This window comes from Capra hircus, chromosome 24 (genome assembly GCF_001704415.2).
Source record: "Capra hircus breed San Clemente chromosome 24, ASM170441v1, whole genome shotgun sequence".
Classification (NCBI taxonomy): Eukaryota; Metazoa; Chordata; class Mammalia; order Artiodactyla; family Bovidae; genus Capra; species Capra hircus.
Window position 1 is genome coordinate 11,426,757 of NC_030831.1, and position 19,022 is coordinate 11,445,778.

Consider the following 19,022-nt stretch of genomic DNA (forward strand, 5'->3'; position numbering starts at 1 on the left):
GAGATCAGTTCAGAAATCAATTTGTCTCAACACACTACAATGATCTTGTTAACAGTTTTTGGCTATAGCAAAAGATAATAATGTTCTTAAAATGCTATAATAATATTGTTCAATTATTTTTATCTGTTACTTTATGTTTTTATTTATAAAGGCTAATTAAATTCAGGTAGAATTTGAAGGGAGAGTGTTTTCTTAAAAATTGTTATTTCTAGAAGAATATGTGTTTGTGTGTTTGCTTTGTATTTCTATGAAACAAAATATCACACATTTAGCAGGTTTAAAGAATATATGTTTATTATAGTTTTCTGTAGACTAGGATTGTGGCCGTATTCTAATTGTGTCTTCTGTTTAGGGGTGCACAGAGCTTCATCATGAAGATGGCCAGGGATATGATGTTATCTGGTCTTGGTATTTGCTTCTAAAAACTCACTAGTTGTTGACAGATTCACTTCAGCTCCTAGAAGTAAGAGGGCTTAGCTCCTTGAAATCACCTGATGTTCATGCCAGGTAATCATTACTATAAAGCTATTTGTTCTTCGAGACGAGCAGGACAGTGTCTCTACTACTTTGAGCCTCTGAACCCCAAGGACTTCATTTAGCTGATTAGGTCAGGTCCACCAAAGCTAACTTTTTGATTAACTTCAGCTCAGTTCAGTTCAGTCGCTCAGTCGTGTCCGACTCTTTGTGACCCCATGAATCGCAGCACGCCAGGCCTCCCTGTTCATCACCAACTCCTGGAGTTCACTCAGACTCACGTCCATGGAGTCAGTGATGCCATCCAGCCATCTCATTCTCTATTGTCCCCTTCTCCTCCTGCCCCCAATCCCTCCCAGCATCAGAGTCTTTTCCAATGAGTCAACTCTTCGCTTGATTAACTTAAGTGTGCTGAATTAGGGATTTTAATCTCTTCACTTTTGCCAGACAGCATTACCTAATCAAGGGGGTAGGGCTTCCTAGCAGGTGGCTCAATGGTAAAGATGTGGGTTTGATCTCTTGGTTGGGAAGATTCCCTGGAGAAGGAAATGGTAACCCACTCTAGTAATCTTGACTGGGAAATCCTATGGACAGATGAGCTTAGCAGGCTACAGTCCAGAGGATCACAAAAGAGTCAGACATGACTTAGCCACTAAATAACAACAACAATCGAGGGAGTAGCACATTCTATTGGTTCAAATCAAGTTATAGCTGCTGTCCACACTCCAAAGGAAGACTCCATTATGAAGGCATGACTTAATAGTGGCCACTCTAGGGTATGTCCATTACAATTGGAAAATATATATGGTACTTAGCAGAGATTCATACAATTCTCAATGAGTACCCATGTTGTCCACATCTGCAATCAACTATTTGATATATTTTATTCATTAACTTCTGTTAGATTTCTCTAAAAGCTCTCCAATGTTTTGATAGAATCACAATATTTACAGAATATTCTTGATGTAAATTTTTAAACAGCTTTAAAGAAGTCTAATTACAATTTCATGAATTATCTGTTTCTATCTGTATATACAAATGACTTAACTGACCTCAGTGGCAAAAGTTAAATACTTCCTTTACATAACTGAAAAGTATTTGAGGAACCTGACATTGAGCTCCAATATATTTGACCAAATTGATGTTTAAACATCAATCACTTTTTCATTTATGAATAATAAGCTCTGTTAAATGTTACTTTACCAAAACTGAATTTCAGCTGATATGCATTTGCAAGAATCATGAAAGTTGGTTTTAGAAAACTTCATGCTGTGGAATTTTAACCATGGATAAAATGCTTCAAAAGTTAACAGAAGCCTTTTAGCTTAAAGTTTCACCTGAGGCAGAAATACTTATTTTATAAGTTATTCATCTTCAGAATTTTAGAAGTAACATTCTAAATTTGTTCAATTATGAAATGTATAATTTGTGACTCAGGCCCAAAAATGATTGCAAAAAGCACTTCTCAACAATTCATCTTTTTATTATGAGGTGCTTAATTTGTGTCAAGTACTCTATAAAGTACTAGAGATTCAAAGATGAGGACTTCTGTTTCTAATAATGTGGATCAAGTTCTTTATTAGGATCGAATTTTACAAGGAAAACAATAAAACTGCTGGGTAAATATTTCTGATGACCTAAATGCATTCAGATGAGCTGTCAGGCCAGTAGGACAGGGACAAGATAAATTCTTGGGAAAACTCTAAAGAAGACATGCAGGCATAATCCTTGAGCATACAAATACTTTTTTTCCTATAAGTCCTGACAAGCCAGCAAACACAGGCTTTAGTTCAAAGTCTCATGGGATAAGGATAAAGATAGGTATATAATTTAAATCTAGAGTAGGGATTATATAAGAACCCTCACCACAGTAAGCTGGGTACTCAAAAGACTATACCCTTGATGTAAGGATAAACTAGATGTAGCTTCGCTTTCATAATCTCTTATCTCCATAAATCTCAAAGGACTTTTTGGGACTTTTTTAAAGCCTGGTATTGAGTTAAACAGGATAAAAAAACCCTAAGTAATAGAATAATAACACTATTATGAACCTTGAAGTTGCAAAATTTCAAAGATGTGCGTTCCTTCAAAGTCAGGTGTAAGTGAAATTGCAACTTGTCCTCCTTCTCTATTGCTGATAATCCTTCAGCTTTACCATCTCCTGCCTCCTCTCCCTCCTGCGTTCAGTAGCACTTCTTGCCTGTTCACTCGTTGCCAGCCTCTGTATGCCAGCTGTTGTACTGTACTACTGTACTTTTCAAGGTATGGTATTGTAAGATTTAAAATGTTTAATTTTTTTATTTGTTTTTATACATTATTTGTGTGGAAAGTATTATAAACCTATTATAGTACAGTACTGTATTCTGAACTGTACTGAATTCTCCAGGCCAGAATACTGGAATGGATATTCCAGTATTCCCCTTCCTTTCTCCAGGGGATCTTCTGCTGCTGCTGCTGCTGCTGCTAAGTTGCTTCAGTTGTGTCCAACTTTGTGCGACCTCATAGATGGCAGCCCACCAGGCTCCCCCGTCCCTGGGATTCTCCAGGCAAGAACACTGGAGTGGGTTGCCATTTCCTTCTCTAGTGCATTAAAGTGAAAATTGAAAGTGAAGTCGCTCAGTCGTGCCCGACTCTTAGCGACCCCATGGACTGCAGCCTACCAGGCTCCTTTGTCCATGGGATTTTCCAGGCAAGAGTACTGGAGTGGGTTGCCATTGCCTTCTACTATACAGCAAATTGTATTTAGTACCTAGGCTAACTTTGTTGAATTTATGAATAAATTGAACTTACAAACATGCTCTCAGAGCTGAACTTGTCCATGTATAGTGGACTTACTGTAACACCAACTAAAAGAATATTTAAGATAGCCAACACAGTATTAAGTGGAAACTAAGTTGGAGAACTGACACTTCCTGACTTCAATTCTTACTGTAAATCTACAAGGAGTCAAGACAGTGTGGTGCTGGTGATAAAGCAGACAAATAGATCAGTGGAAGAGGATAGCGTGCCCAGAAATAGACAGACGTAAATATGGCCACCTAATCCTCAACACAAATGCATAGATAATACACCAGACAAAGATTGTATTTTCTACAAAGGGTGTTTGAGCAACTGCCCATCCACATGCAAAAAGAAGGATCCAGTTATACCTTACACTTTTCACAAAAATTAATTCAAAATGATCACAGACTTAAATGTAAAATGCAAAACCATAAAACTTCTAGAAGATAACATAGGAAAAACTCAATCGGATACGGTGATCACTTTTAAAATACAACAGCAAATGTAAAATCTATAAAACAAATAATTCATAAACTGAGCATCATTAAAATGTAAAACCTTATGCTCTGTGAAAGGTAATATCAAGACAAACCACAGACTGGGAGTAAATATTTGCAAAAAATACATCTGATAAAGGATGGTTAGGGTCAAAGAACTCTTAAAATTCAACAATGAAAAAAACAAGCTACCCGATTTAAAAAGAGGTCCAAGACCTAAATAGACACCTCAACAACAAAGACACGCAGATGACAAATAAACATATGAGAAGCTGCTCCATATGATATTTCATCAGGGAAACAAAAATTGAGACAAAAATAAGATGCCACTGCACACCTATTAGAATGGCCAAAATCCAAAACACTGACAATAACAAATGCTAGCAGGGATGTGGAGCAACAGGAACTCTCATTTACTGCTGGTGGGAATGCAAAATGATCTTGGCACTTGGAAAAATGGTTTGGCACTTTCTTACACAGCTAAACATACCCTAACCATATGATCCAGCAATCATACTCCTTGGTGTTTACCCAGAGAGGTTGAAAATTTACATTTAGACAAAAACTTACACACTGATGTTTTATTCCTCAATTGACAAAACTTGTAAGCAAACAAGATGTCCTTTAGTAGGTGAATGGATAAGCTATGGTACATCCAGGCAATGGAATATTAGTACTAACAAGAATGATCTTGGATTTACCTGGTGATCCAGTGCTTAAGACTCTGCACTTTCACTGACGGGGGCATGGGTTTCATCCTTGACTGGGGGACTAAGATCCCATACTTGCTGTTTTTGTTTAGTTGCTAAGTTGAGTCCAACTTTTTGAGATCTCATGAACTGTAGACCTCTGTCCATGGGATTTTAAAATCCCATATGTGGTATGGTCAAAACAAAGAACAAAAGAAAGAAAAAGTCAAAAAAAAAAAAAAAACTGAGAGAGAGAGAGAAATGAACTCTTGTCTTGAAAAGACACAGAGAAACATTGAATTCATGCTATCAAATGCAAGAAGCCAATCTGAAAAGGCTACAAATTGTTATAATCCCAACTGTATGGTACTAGGCAACAGGCAAATATGGAAAAAATTAAAAGATTAGTGATTGCTTGGGTGGGAATGGGAGAGAGGTGAATAGACAGAAAACAGAGAGTTTTAGGGAAGTGAAACTATTTTGCATGAAGTTATAATGATAGTTATATGTCATTTTACATGTGTGAGAGCTCATAGAATGTATCACACCAAGAATGAACTATGGACTCTGGATGTTAATGATGTGTCCGTGTATGTTTATCAATTGCAGTGAATGTACCATTCTCTTGGGGATGGTGATAATGGGGGAGGCTATGCCTGTGTGGGAGCAGGATATACATGGGAAATCTGTAGTCTTCCTTCAAATATGATGTGAATCTAAAGCCAGACTAAAAAAAAAAAAAGTCTTAATAAGTCAAATTTTAGAACTCAAAGAAAAAGTAGAAAAATATATTCAAATTTTACTCAAAATGATGGCAAAACAAGCAAGTCAAATAAAAAATTAATTTGAGACTATGAACAAGTTGTTAAGAAATTATGGGAGGGGGAGTGTTGATGAACATAAAGAAAAATGTAAAAGTAAAATCACACTAAGTACCTATTAATAGTAAAAGAGCTACTTATTAATTGATACCAAGGTCAAAAAGTGGACAAAGAATCTGGGATATTTGCAGGATATTTATTTTTAAAATATTTTTGAAAGATCATTTATTTATTTATTTGGCTGTGCTGGGTCTTTGTTGCTGCAAGGGCTTTCCTCTAGCTGCAGCAAGTGGGGGCTACTCTCCAGGTGTGGTACATGGGCTTCTCATCGTTGTGGCTTCTTTTGTTGTGGAGCATGGGCTCTAGGGCGCCTGGCCTTTGGCAGCTGTGGCACGTGGGTTCACTGGTTGCGGTTCTGGGCTCTAGAGAACAAGCATTGAGCTATAGCACACAGCTATTGAAGCTGTGTCTCAGGGCCTTAATTGCTTCGTAACATGCGGGATCTTCCTGGACCAGGGATTGAACCTGTGTCTCCTGAATTGACAGGAGGATTCTCTACCACTGAGCCACCAGAGGAGGCTCTCTGGGACTTTTAAAAGTAGAGAAATAAAATTTCATTTTCTAAAGTCCAAATATGATCTTCTTATATCCCAAAGTGATAATCTTCAAAATCTTCTCTTCTCATTATGTAAAATATATTGTGAACTTCTAGCCATGAAATTAGGCTTAGGATTAGTTGGTAGCTCAGTGGTGAAGAAAATGCCTACTAGTGCAGGAGATGTGAGTCTGCTACCTGGGTCTAGAAGATGCCCTGGAGGAAGAAATGGCAACACACTCCAGTATTCTTGCCTGGGAAATCCCATGGGCAGAGGTGCCTGGTGGGTTACAGTCCATAGGGTTGCAGAGTCAGACAGAACTTAACCATTAACAGCAAAAACAACAAGCCATGAAGTAGTGAGTCTGTCTTGCCTTACGTTCATTCTTCTCTTCCTCTTCCTGATAGAGCATGTTAACATATTTGCTGATACAAAAATATAATTCTGCCTTTGATTGTTTTTCTCTTTCTGCCTGGAATATCTTTTCTATGTGTTGTTTAACAGATGGACATTTAATTGTCCTTCACCACTCAGCAACATATATAAATCTACAATATTTCTGCTTCATTTATTTATTTATGCATCTTTCTTCTTTATTGGAGTATAAACTACCTGATGGCAGGAATTGTTTGACTTTATATATCTTTACATACCCAGGAATTAACTCAAGTTCCTGGCAAAAAGCAATAATTCAATAAACTTGTGGGTGGCTGATTAGGTGAAAATACACAGGTAGAAAGAAAGAAAGAGGTAAGAAAAGAAGGATGTAATTTTAAAATATGGTCAAATGTGTGTATTTAATTACTGACTTTTTTTAGAACAATACACATAGAAGAGAAACAGAATTATTAGCAACTTAATAGCTTTTAAATAATTATATTTTTAAAAGTCAAGGAAGGGCTCAGAAAACAGAGAATCCTGACACATGCCAAATAGTCTCTTATAAAATTTTAGTAGCAATCTTGCTGAAAATTTAAGGTGTGATAAAGGAAAAATATAAAATTATACAAATCCATTAGAAGAGAGCAGAGTGTAGCAGATTAGAGAATGGAAGATAAATGTCAACAATTTCTCATTTAATAGATGAGTTGGGAAAGAAATCAAACAACCAGACTAGGACAGGCTGCCCTATAACTATGTCATCCTTGAAGTATGTGTTCATTGCAGATAACCCCCTCTGAAAGTAAAAGTGGTGAACATATAGTATGCTAGTTAAAAAATAACAAAACAGCATGGATTTACTGATGCTGCCTATTTATGGCATATTTCTATACCATAGTTTTTATAGTAACAAAGAATAAAAGGAAGCCATTTTGAAAGTTAAGCTACAATTAGCTAGAAAAGCTGGAATATAAAATTAATAATTTCAGTAAAGAGGAAAATGAAAGGGAGTTATGCAAACAGCGTCACTGTAGATATTAGTGTGGCGACTGTGAATATTCTTGGCATGTACCTTGATGGGAAGGGCTTGCAAAAAATAAATTCCAAGTGATGGAAATTTGACTTTTCTCATTAGACTTAGAAAGAATAAAAGTTGACAAGCAGTTTCTGTTGTTTTACATTATTTATGTCGGATTTCCACCACCAATACAGCGTTGTACTGATGGGAGTCATTTCTGTTCTTAATGAACAACAGGTTAAATACGTAGGTGATAAATCATCTACCTGACAGAAAGGGAGGAAGGACACAGGTGACCAAAGTATTCAATCACTGGGGGCAAAGTTAGAATCTTCACTTAAAAAGTGATGGACAAAAGTCAGAACTTTCATAAGTCTTCCTTAGAAATTAAAAGGAATTTTAAGAAAATCGTGTGTTAAAGAAGAAAGCATCGTGTACGATAAAAGCTTGTGGTCATAAAAAATGTATTATTACTCAAGGACACATGGAAGGCATGTTTTATTAACAGAATAGACAAAAAATAACAAAAAACTTTATCAAGAGGCTTTATGAGACACAAGACTTGAAGAAATCTGAGCATTCATAGGAAATGCTTCATATAATAAACACACTGATTTCCTTCCATGCTTTCCATCTGCCTGAGACACAGCCAGCATTTCTTTTGCCATCTCCCTGCCCCAGACTCTTATCTGTATGACAGGTTATTTTCCAGGGATAGGTGCTATTTATTCATGGAGTACTTACCTGAGTCCTTGGACTTGCTTAAGTTATCACCTTGTACATATTCACTGCAACCTATTTCTTCCTACTACTTACTCATGATTTACAGAATTACATGTGTGAGTTACTTAGTGGTGGTGTCCTCTTTGAGCTGTCATGATCACTAGGCCAGAGATGATATCTGTCCCTCATATGTATCATGCCAACACACATCAAATAATTAACAAACAATTGTTAAATAAATAAATATGTGAGTACACATTTTGAGATTTTGTAACTGTAAAATAAAATTATGGAATTTGATCATGTAATGTGTTTTAAAAGGGAATGAAATAAAGGTATGGAGAGAATAAAAATTATTCTTTAGAAGATTTTCAAGTTTTATGACCTTCCATACTACAATAATTAGCTATATTTCTAATTACTGAGATAGTAAGAATAGTAATGAACAGTAATATGATTTTATGTAGGAAACAATATGAGATAAACAATCGAACTGGAGTGAAAGGTCAGTAAATGTGAGGAATTATTTAAACTTAGATTTAGAGCTTTCCTATAAACAAATTTAATTTTTAAAAGCAACAAGCCTCTGTCGTATCTATCCCTGTAATATTTCTACTGCTTATATAAGAAATGGTGAAATGTTACTTACAGTGGAATGTATTAAACTCTGCATTAATTGTCTTTTAGCAAATGTTTTCTTTTTCTTACATCCTGTGGATTTTGGAAGTAAATGAATTGAATCATCCAGCATTTTTAAGTTGTACATAGAAACATAAGATATAATATTTCAATGGAGTTTTTGAGAGAAAAAAGCTATTGGGTGATATATATTTCCATATGAAGTCATTCTTTGTGTACATGTTGATTACATTTGATCAGTCCTTGATCAATGCATTTATTCATTCACTATTTACAGAGTGTCATTATTTACTAAGTATGTGTTACACACTCTTCTGGACACTTGGAATGGATAAAAAGTGCTGTTTTTTTTTTTTTTTTGCAGATGGATTGATGGTGGTAAGGATCTCCTTGAGAGAACCTCTAAGCCCAGGTCTGAAGGATAAAAAGAAATCATGCACAATTTTACAACTCTGGTTGGAAATTTTAATATTTGCCTAAATTGAATGTTTGTAGCATAGATTCAGTGATTCTGTTTTGGCCTATGAATATGTCCTTGAGGAAAATCAATTTTAAGGTAAAAGTTTGAAAATATAAGAAAATATCTGTCAAGTAGCTTTGGAATTTTCCCAAGTAAGACATATGGTGCTTTGAAGCAAGATAGTGTAAAACAGACACTCATTAAAAATTAGTAAAATATTTTGTGGTTGAAGAAGACGATGACAGGGCAAGTTCTTTCATTCATCTGTTCAGTATTTTCCTGCAAAGCACCTACAAAAGTGGAAGCTATTCTTCATGGCTTTATATGATAAAAAGATAATATAAGAAGTGAGAACAGGAAAATACTTGCCCTAGGAAGATTATATTTATTAGACAGGTAATGAACATGTGTGCTCAGTTGCTCACTCATGTCCAACTCTTGGTGACCCCATGGACTATAGCCCACCAGTCTCCAATGTCCATGGAATTTTCCAGGCAAGAATACTAGAGTAGGTTGCCATTTCCTTCTCCAGGGGATCTTCCCAACCCAGGAATTGAACCCTTGTCTCTTGCAATGGCAGGTGGGTTCTTTACCACTAGTGCCACCAGGGAGGCCCCAGATAATGAACATGGAGATAAATAAATACTTAGATATTGTATACTCAGATACTTATAACTGTTTAATGCCAAGATAAAATAGGGGACTGAAATAAACAGAAGCAGAAGATATTAAGATGTGGCAAGAATACACAGAGAAATGTACCAAAAAGATCTTCATGACCTAGATAATCATGATGATATGATCACTCACCCAGAGCCAGACATCCTGGAATGTGAAGTCAAGTGGGCCTTAGGAAGCATCACTATGAATAAAGCTAGTGGAGGTGATGGAATTCCAGTTGAGCTCTTTCAAACCCTAAAAGATGATGCTGTGAAAGTGCTGCTCTCAATATGTCAGCAAATTTGGAAAACTCAGCAGTGGCCATAGGACTGGAAAAGGTCAGATTTCCTTTCAATCCCAAAGAAAGGTAATGCCAAAGAATGTTCAGACTACCACACAATTGCACTCATCTCACATGCTAGTAAAGTAATGTTCAAAATTCTCCAAGACAGCCTTCAACAGTATGTGAACTGTAAACTTTCAGATGTTCAAGCTGGTTTTAGAAAAGGCAGAGGAACCAGAGATCAAATTGCCAACATCCATTGAATCATCAAAAAAGCAAGAGAGTTCCAGAAAAACATCTACTTTTGCATTATTGACTATACCAAAGCCTTTAACTGTGTGGATCACAACAACCTGGAAAATTCTGAAAGAGATGGGAATACTAGACCACCTGATATGCCTTTTGAGAAATCTGTATGCAGATCAGGAGGCAACAGTTAGAACTGGACATGAAACAACAAACTGGTTCCAAATTGGAAAAGGAGTACATCAAGGTTGTATATTGTCACCCTGCTTATGTAACTTATATACAGAGTACATCATGAGAAATGCTGGGCTAGATAAAGCATAAGTTGCAATCAAGTTTCCTGGGAGAAATATCAGTAACCTCAGATACACAGATGACACCACCCTTATGGCAGAAAGTAAAGAGGAACTAAAGAGCTTCTTGATGACAGTGAAAGAGGAGAGTGAACATTCTGGCTTAAAACTCAACATTCAGAAAACTAAGATCATGGCATCTGGTCGCATCACTTCATGAAAAATAGATGGGGAAACAGTGGAAACAGAAAGAGACTTTATTGTTTTGGGCTCCAAAATCACTGTAGATGGTGACTGCAGCCATGAAATTAAAAGATGCTTGCTCCTTTGAAGAAAAGTCCTGACCAACCTAGATAGCATATTAAAAAGCAAAGGCATTACTCTGCCAACAAAGGTCTGTCTAGTCAGGCTATGGTTTTTCCAATAGTCGTGTATGATTGTGAGAGTTGGACTATAAGGAAAGCTGAGCACTGAAGAATTGATGCTTTTGAACTGTGCTGTTGGAGCAGATGCTTGAGCGTCCCTTGGGCTGCAAGGAGTTCCAACTAGTCCATCCTAAAGGAAATCAGTCCTGAATATTCATTGGAAGGACTGATGCTGAAGTTGAAACTCCAATCCTTTGGCCACCTGATGTGAAGAGATGACTCATTTTAAAAGACCCTGATGCTGGGAAAGATTGAAGGCAGCAGGAGAAGGGGATGACAGAGGATGAGATGGTTGAATGGCATCACTGTTTCAATGGACATGAGTTTGAATAAACTGTGGGAGTTGATGATGGACAGGGAGGCCTGGCGTGCTGCAGTTCATGGGGTCGCAAAGAGTCAGACATGACTGAGCAACTGAACTGAACTGAACTAAGATAAAGTATAATTGACAGAGAATGATAAAAACCAAATATTTTCAGCATTGAAGTAAAGAAACCCTCTTTGAGAGGAAGAAATGGTGGAGAATTGTGATATATTTTAGAGTGGAAGGATTAAGCAGTGCAAGAGGGGGAAATTGGAAACTTTGTAGAGCTCAACTAGGCAATTCATTATTTCCATATGTCATTGACTGAGTTTACCTGATCCAATTCAGATGATGGAAGTCTGTCTTCTCTTACTGGCTATGCCCTTTATTAGGGGGTGCATGCTCAGTTGCTTTGGTTGTGTCTGACTCTGAGATCCTATCGACTATGGTTTACTAGGCTCTTCTGTCCATGGTTTTCTCCAAGCAAGACTACTGTAGTGGACTGCCATTTTCTTCTCCAGGGAATCTTCCTGACCCAGGCATCTAACCTGTGTCTCTTACATCTCCTACATTTTGCAGGCGAGTTCTTTACCACTAGCACCTTTAGTAGGGTAGGGGGTGTTTGGCCTCCGATGTTTTGATCAGAGTACATGCATTTCCATTTCCTCAGCCTCCTGTCTGTAGGGGTTCAAACTTCTTACGTGGGTCAAAGCTTCAAGAGAAAAGAATCTAGGAGAAAGATGAAAGCCAAATGATGTTGTGTGGTCTAACTCTGAAAGTAGTTCTGTCAGTTGAAACCAACATAAGCACACCCATATTCAAGGGCAGAGGACTTAAACTAGACATCTTGTTGGGAAATCTGTCAGAAATATGTCACCACATTTTAAAAGGAAACACCAATATATACCTCTGGCCATTTCACACACTCTGAAATGCAAGATGAAGTCATTCTTCAATGACTGATAGCGTAGGATTGAATTCAAGGAATAGAATCTTCATTTGAATCAAATCCAGATATAGATGCATATTAGTCACTTAGTTGTGTCCAGCTCTTTGTAACCCCATGGATGGTAGCCCGCCAAGCTCTTCTGTCCATGGGGTTTTGCAAGAATACTGGCGTGGGTTGCCATTTCCAGTGGGATCTTCCAGATGCAGGGATTGAACCTACGTCTGCTGCATCTCCTGCATTGGCATGAAGATTCTTTATCACTGAGCCACCTAAGAAGCCATATTCTGAATCATTCTTCTTAAAAAAAAAATAAAATAAAATAAATAAGAAGGAAAGAAAGAAAAAGAAGAGAAGGAAGAAAGAAAATAGACTGTGTTTTCAGCTCAATACTTTTCTTAACCTGCTTTCTTCTCACAGAAATTTTAGAATCTAATTATTTTCCCTATCCTGTTCTGCTCAAATAGGTACAATTCTGTAAAAAATATGAGTGTCTTAAGTATCCTCCTATGGCCTATTCCACTAGGCAAAGGACATACCCACAAATCTCTTTGAGATAAATTTTCTCTACTCTGGACATTTTATAAGGCTGCAGTTGGAAAATGCCTGAAGGTTCTTAGAAACCCTTTCATTTAACAAATAAGACCTGTGGGGCCTATCTTGAGATCCATAGAAGGTCTTTGTCCATCTGAAAGAGTCTTTGAAGCCTCAGCTTGAGTCTTTTTAAGGTTCTAAAAAGGTTTTTATAGTTACAACTTTGGCTCCCCCTTCACACTGAGATGACAACTTGACAGTGAGTTGGATTTAATATTTTCCTGGAGATTTTTCCTCTTTAGGGGAACTCTTTTCTGGTTGGAAAAAAAAAAAACAAAACACTGTGCTGCTGGCCCCTTAACCTTTCATCCATTTTCTACTCCAAAACCAAAGTTATAGCTTTCATTCAGTTATCCCTTTATTTATGACAAGCAAATGAAAGAAGGCAAGTGACAACTTTAACACTCAGCCCAGAAATCTCTTATTAGGTCATTGAGTTCCTTTGGAATATTTCCTACTTTTCACATTACTGCAGGCAACAGTGTTGCCAAAATTTCACTATTATATAATAAGAGCCCTCTTTTCACTACCTTCCAATACTTTTTTCTCACTTTATCACAGAATCTCACCAATAGAGTCCCTTCAGATCCTTGAATGCCACTGCCCAATCCCATAACAGTTTTAGGTTTTGTTATAGCATCATCCCATTTCCAGGTGCAAAAATTACTTTCCATTTACTTTTTACAGTGAAACTAACTATCTTCAAACTTAGTGGCTTAACACAGCCGTCATCTTGTTGATATCATGATTTGGGGAGCAGCGGTGTGAGCAGAACTTGGTTGGCTGATCTTTCTGTTCCAGGTACTATCGGCAGAGGTCACTTGGTGCCATTCAACAGGTAGATGGGCATGTCTACAGGGTCCTAGATCATTGCACTCATAAGTCTGATTCCTTGATGGGGATTACTGGAAGGCTGGCATCAGTTGAAACTGTTTATGGTTTCCGCCATGGTAACCTCAGGGTAGTTGGACTACTAACATTACACCTTAGAGCAATAAAGCACAACTGGTCCAGTGGACAAGATGAAAGAAAGTTCTATGGCTACATGTTACCTATCATTGGAAGGAAAGCTTCTTTTCTGTCATAATCTATTTGCAAAACGAACACAAACCTGCCCAGAGTAGAGGGAAGAGAAGATAGATCTTAGTGGGGGTGAGTGGCATATCAAAGAATTTGAAGCTTTTAAAATCACCTCTTCCATCAAAAAATATAGATGGATACATAAAACTGTGCTGTGTTCACACAGAAATGTGGTCATACAACAATGAATGTAAATAGACTGCAGCTAAAGACATTATGGCATCTGATGCCATCCCTTCATGGGAAATAGATGGGGAAACAGTGGGAACAGTGTCAGACTTTATTTTTGGGGGCTCCAAAATCACTGCAGATGGTGACTGCAGCCATGAAATTAAAAGACGCTTACTCCTTGGAAGAAAAGGTATGACCCACCTAGATAGCATATTCAAAAGCAGAGACATTACTTTGCCAACAAAGGTCCGTCTAGTCAAGGCTATGGTTTTTCCTGTGGTCATGTATGGATGTGAGAGTTGGACTGTGAAGAAAGCTGAGCACCAAAGAATTGATGCTTTTGAACTGTGGTGTTGGAAAAGACTCTTGAGAGTCCCTTGGACTGCAAAGAGATCCAACCAGCCCATTCTGAAGGCAATCAGCCCTTGGAGTTCTTTGGAAGGAATGATGCTAAAGCTGAAACTCCAGTACTTTGGCCACCTCATGCGAAGAGTTGACTCATTGGAAAAGACTCTGATGGTGGGAGGGATTGAGGGCAGGAGGAGAAGGGGAGGAGAGAGGATGAGATGGCTGGATGGCATCACTGACTCGATGGATGTGAGTCTGAGTGAACTCCGGGAGTTGTTGATGGACAGGGAGGCCTGGCGTGCTGCGATTCATGGGGTCGCAAAGAGTCGGACACGACTGAGCGACTGAACTGAACCGAAAGATATTATCATGAATAAAACTTTTTAACATAATGTTGACTGATTAACTCAAACCATAGAAGATCATATATCACATGATTCTGTTTGTATGAAGGTAAAAGGCTAAAAAAATTAAACAGTATACTGTTTAATTATATAGATATATTTTGAAAAACAAATTAGAATAGTGGTTACCTCTAGAAGCAGGAGACAGAATGCAATGAGAAAGGACATACAGGTTCTTCTAAAACCTTTAGGTAACTCTTTCAGCTAACTGTTGAAAGAAACACTTTTTTTTTTCCTTTTAACTGATCATATGATTTTAGACACTTCTGAAGGTATGCTATATTTCAAAAAAATTTTTTTAAAAAAGGAGTGAAGGAGAGATAAACAAATGAAGAACTCTAAAGAAAGCTTTTGAGAAATATAAGAAGGAAGATAAAAAAGGTAGAGCTGCTAGAAGAGGTAGAGAGTAAATACAAATTTCATGTTTCTTCGTTGGGGAATAATAGAATAAGGGACTAATTTAGGAGAAATTGGGGCTTCCCTGTAGCTCAGATAGTAAAGAATCCACCTGCAATGCAGGAGACCTGGGCTCGATCCCTGGGTTGGGAAGATCTCCTGGGGAAGGGAACGGCTACCCACTTCAGTATTCTTGCTCGGAGAAAGTGAAAGCGAGTATCACTCAGTCATGACATTCAACCGTGTCCAATTCTTTTTAACCCCATGGACTGTAGCCTGCCAGGCTCCTCTGTGTATGGAATTCTCCAGGCAAGAATACTGGAGTGGGTAGCTGTTCTCTTCTTCAGGGGATCTTCCCAACCCAGGGATCCATCCCAGATCTACCACATGGCAAGTGGATTCTTCAAGAATATCAGAGTGGGTAGCCATTCCAGAGAGAGATGCAAGAAGAGAGAAATTGCCAAAAGAAACATCTTTGTATAAATAAATTGAGACACAAATTTGTAGAGATAAATTGAGATAGAAATCACACCTCAAGAGGAGTTCAGTATTTGGCAGAAGGAGAGACATAACCCACAACATGTGAGTATAACACATTTAGATGCAGATGTATGATAACAGTATGAAAAACTGCTTTTAAAAATAGGTGTATTAGGCTAAAACAGTCATTTAAACTTGAACAGGATGCCATTTACTGATCCTCAAATGAAAGCATAATTGCTGAAAATCCTGGACAATGACATGCCACCTAGACATTCTTCATTCTTTCTGTAGGAAAAGCTAGATAGTAATCTAAATATAAGTCAAAACAACACTTGTAGCTCCTCAGAAATTGGAATATGAAAATTTGCATGAATGCTTTTAATTGGTGATGACATTCAGCTGAAATATCCATCCAATTATTTCCATCTTTAGTGATAATTTTGCCAAAGAGACTGGATGTTGACATTAAACTGGGCATTGCTGAATAAACATGCCCAGTTCTCTGACTCTCATTGACCAAAATTTTAGGAAAAAAATAGGTTTCTAATTCTACCTCAGAAAATAGCTATCTGAATTGTACTTAGAATATCTGCTACCTGTACAGTCTAATAAAGATTTTAATATATAGTTATGACTTGAAACAGATAATATTATTCTCAGTACACTTATACTGACACACCCATAACTCATACTAAAAGACCCTGAGTCAAATATATGAATATAGAAAGAGCTCACTAATGCAAACTTCTCCTGTCGGAATACCTCTTGCTTCCCTCCGTATTTTATGTATTTTGTACTCTCCATTTTCATCAAATGGAAGTGAACCAGATTAAACAGATTTATCAGTCTAACATACACCTACTAGTAGTCAATGGCCATGGTTTTTATTTTCCAGCTTACACTGAAAATGCAATTGGTGTAAATTACTGGATGAACATATAAAAAGTGCTTCATATTTGTGTTATGGCTTTAAAAGCTTTTTGAAAATAAATATTAATATCAAGTAAGCACTTCCACACTGTTTTAAGTACAATTTATATTTAGCAACTTTAGGGAATCAATTCATAGAAATGGCAGGGCAGCAAGTAAAGTGGAAAGCTAAATAAATTATACGCAAATTGTAGGAAGCCACTGAAGAAGTGAAATAGCGTTGCTGGGCAGATTTAGTGCTTTCTTTATTGGGGTGTATAAATTGTACCTCTAATAGGTTGACTGTACACCAGAGTCACTTTAGGCCATCTGTGCTCTAGAGCTAGGAAAGTTAAGACTGTTTAAGATGTGAGGTGCATAAAGAACACCCAAAGTCAAGGAGATTTTCAAGTAAATTGATCCGATGGGTAGTTTTCCCAGCTTAGGATTCTAGCTGCTGGCGATTAACAGTTACAGATGTAAATCAAAATATTTACAAGCTAGATGTCCACCGCTGTAGGCTCTCACACAGTATTTCCATCAAGTCTCATTTCACTTTCCTTTGAATGAAATGATTGATTGATTGTTCACAGCTTGCATGACTCTCTGCTGCCCTAGATCCATCTCCACTCTCCACGCTCCACACCATGTCTGCACCATTGACTTCCTGCCAGCCATTTGGCTGCCAGGACCCAGGGTGACATTTAATGATCTTTCGACGTGGCAATGTCACATGTCACTCTTTACCACTCATGACAGACCTCAATTCAAATGCAAACCCGAAATCGAGACTGACTTCCATCCAAGCTCTGATATACTTTTGAATTGACATCTGTCAACAAAGATCGACAAGATGCCCTGATGAGGGGATAACCTGCTGCCTGTACAGTAATTAAAAATACTAGTTCTAAAACCATCCTGAGAAATCAAGGACATTTTAATTTCATGAGGCAATAGTTCTCACAAAAAGTTTTGAGGTGGAAATTGTATTATCTAGCTGTCATATCAACTAACATCAAATATCTACACACACTTGGAAGTGATACTCTACTTTTAAGGCAATATTCTGCTTTATAAAACAAATATCATAATACCCAGTCATGTTCTTTACAGAGTTCTTAAAGGGAGAGGTGCTTCCAAAGGTATAACAATCATTTAGAAGAAAAGAAAAATCAGTATAATTATACACATTTTCTCTAAGCATCTTCTTCCTTTGAGTTTTCTTACACTGCTGTAGGAATATTGTATTTTACATTACAGTTTTTTCTAAGTCAAATATCTCCCTGATATTTGAACTTTCCTAATATCACTACACAAAAGTATATTTCACTAAAGTTTAAGGGTACTGAATAATGGTATTGCATTTCAATACTATTTAACAAATAATTGTTAGAATATACAGAGAAAATTGGGACTTCCCAAGTGGCACTGCTGGAAACGCAAGAGATGTGAAAGACACGAGTTCTATCCCAGGGTCGGGAAGATCCCCTGGCTGAGAAAGTCCATAGGGTGGCAAAGAATGGGACATGCATGACTGAAGCAACTTTGCCTGTACACAAGCGCAAAGAAAATTAAGAAATGAATTCAAGGTTTGGAGTCCTTCAGCCATTCTTGCTAGCTTAAACTCCAATTTAAATTTCACTTCCTTTCCAGAGACTAAGAGGTTCTTTTAATTTGGAAAATTTTGCTAGTTATAACCACTTTATTTTCACTTTTCAGTTAAAAAAAAAGAACCTTCAAAATAATGTGGTCACTAATCTAAACTTTATCAACTCAGAGACTGTCTTACCTCTTTATATTTTCTTATCCACAGAGCCTGGTGTCAAATTAATTACAGAACTAAATTGAACAGAGGCATCATATTAATTTCAGAATGAAGGACAGAAACTTTTCATGTATGTCACAATATCAGGAAAACCCCTACCTATTGTTGACCTAAAAAATAGTCACAACCTAAATACTCCACACTCTCATTTTGGAGAAAGTATTTCTCTAAAATAGATGTTTCTTTGATATAATCTCCCTTTGTTTTAGACCTAAGGCAATTTTCCACATTCCCTCCTACATTTTGTTAACTGGAGTACCTTTCTACTCTTTTATTCTAGCTGTCTAATGCTTTAAGAATGGAGAACTATGGTCTCTCACAAAATCTGCCATATTCTAAGTGCTCAAGAAACATTTCTTGAGTATAATTGATATCTTAAAAGCATCAGCCTCAAGGAACTTACAAATATATAAAAAAACTTGGGGCTTCCCAGGTGGTACTAGTGGTGAAGAACCCACCTGCCAATTCAAGAGACATAGGAGATGTTCAGTCCCTGCATTGGGAAGATCCTCTGGAGAAGGAAATGGCAATCTACTCCAGTATTCCTGCCTGGAAAAACCCATGGACAGAGGAGCC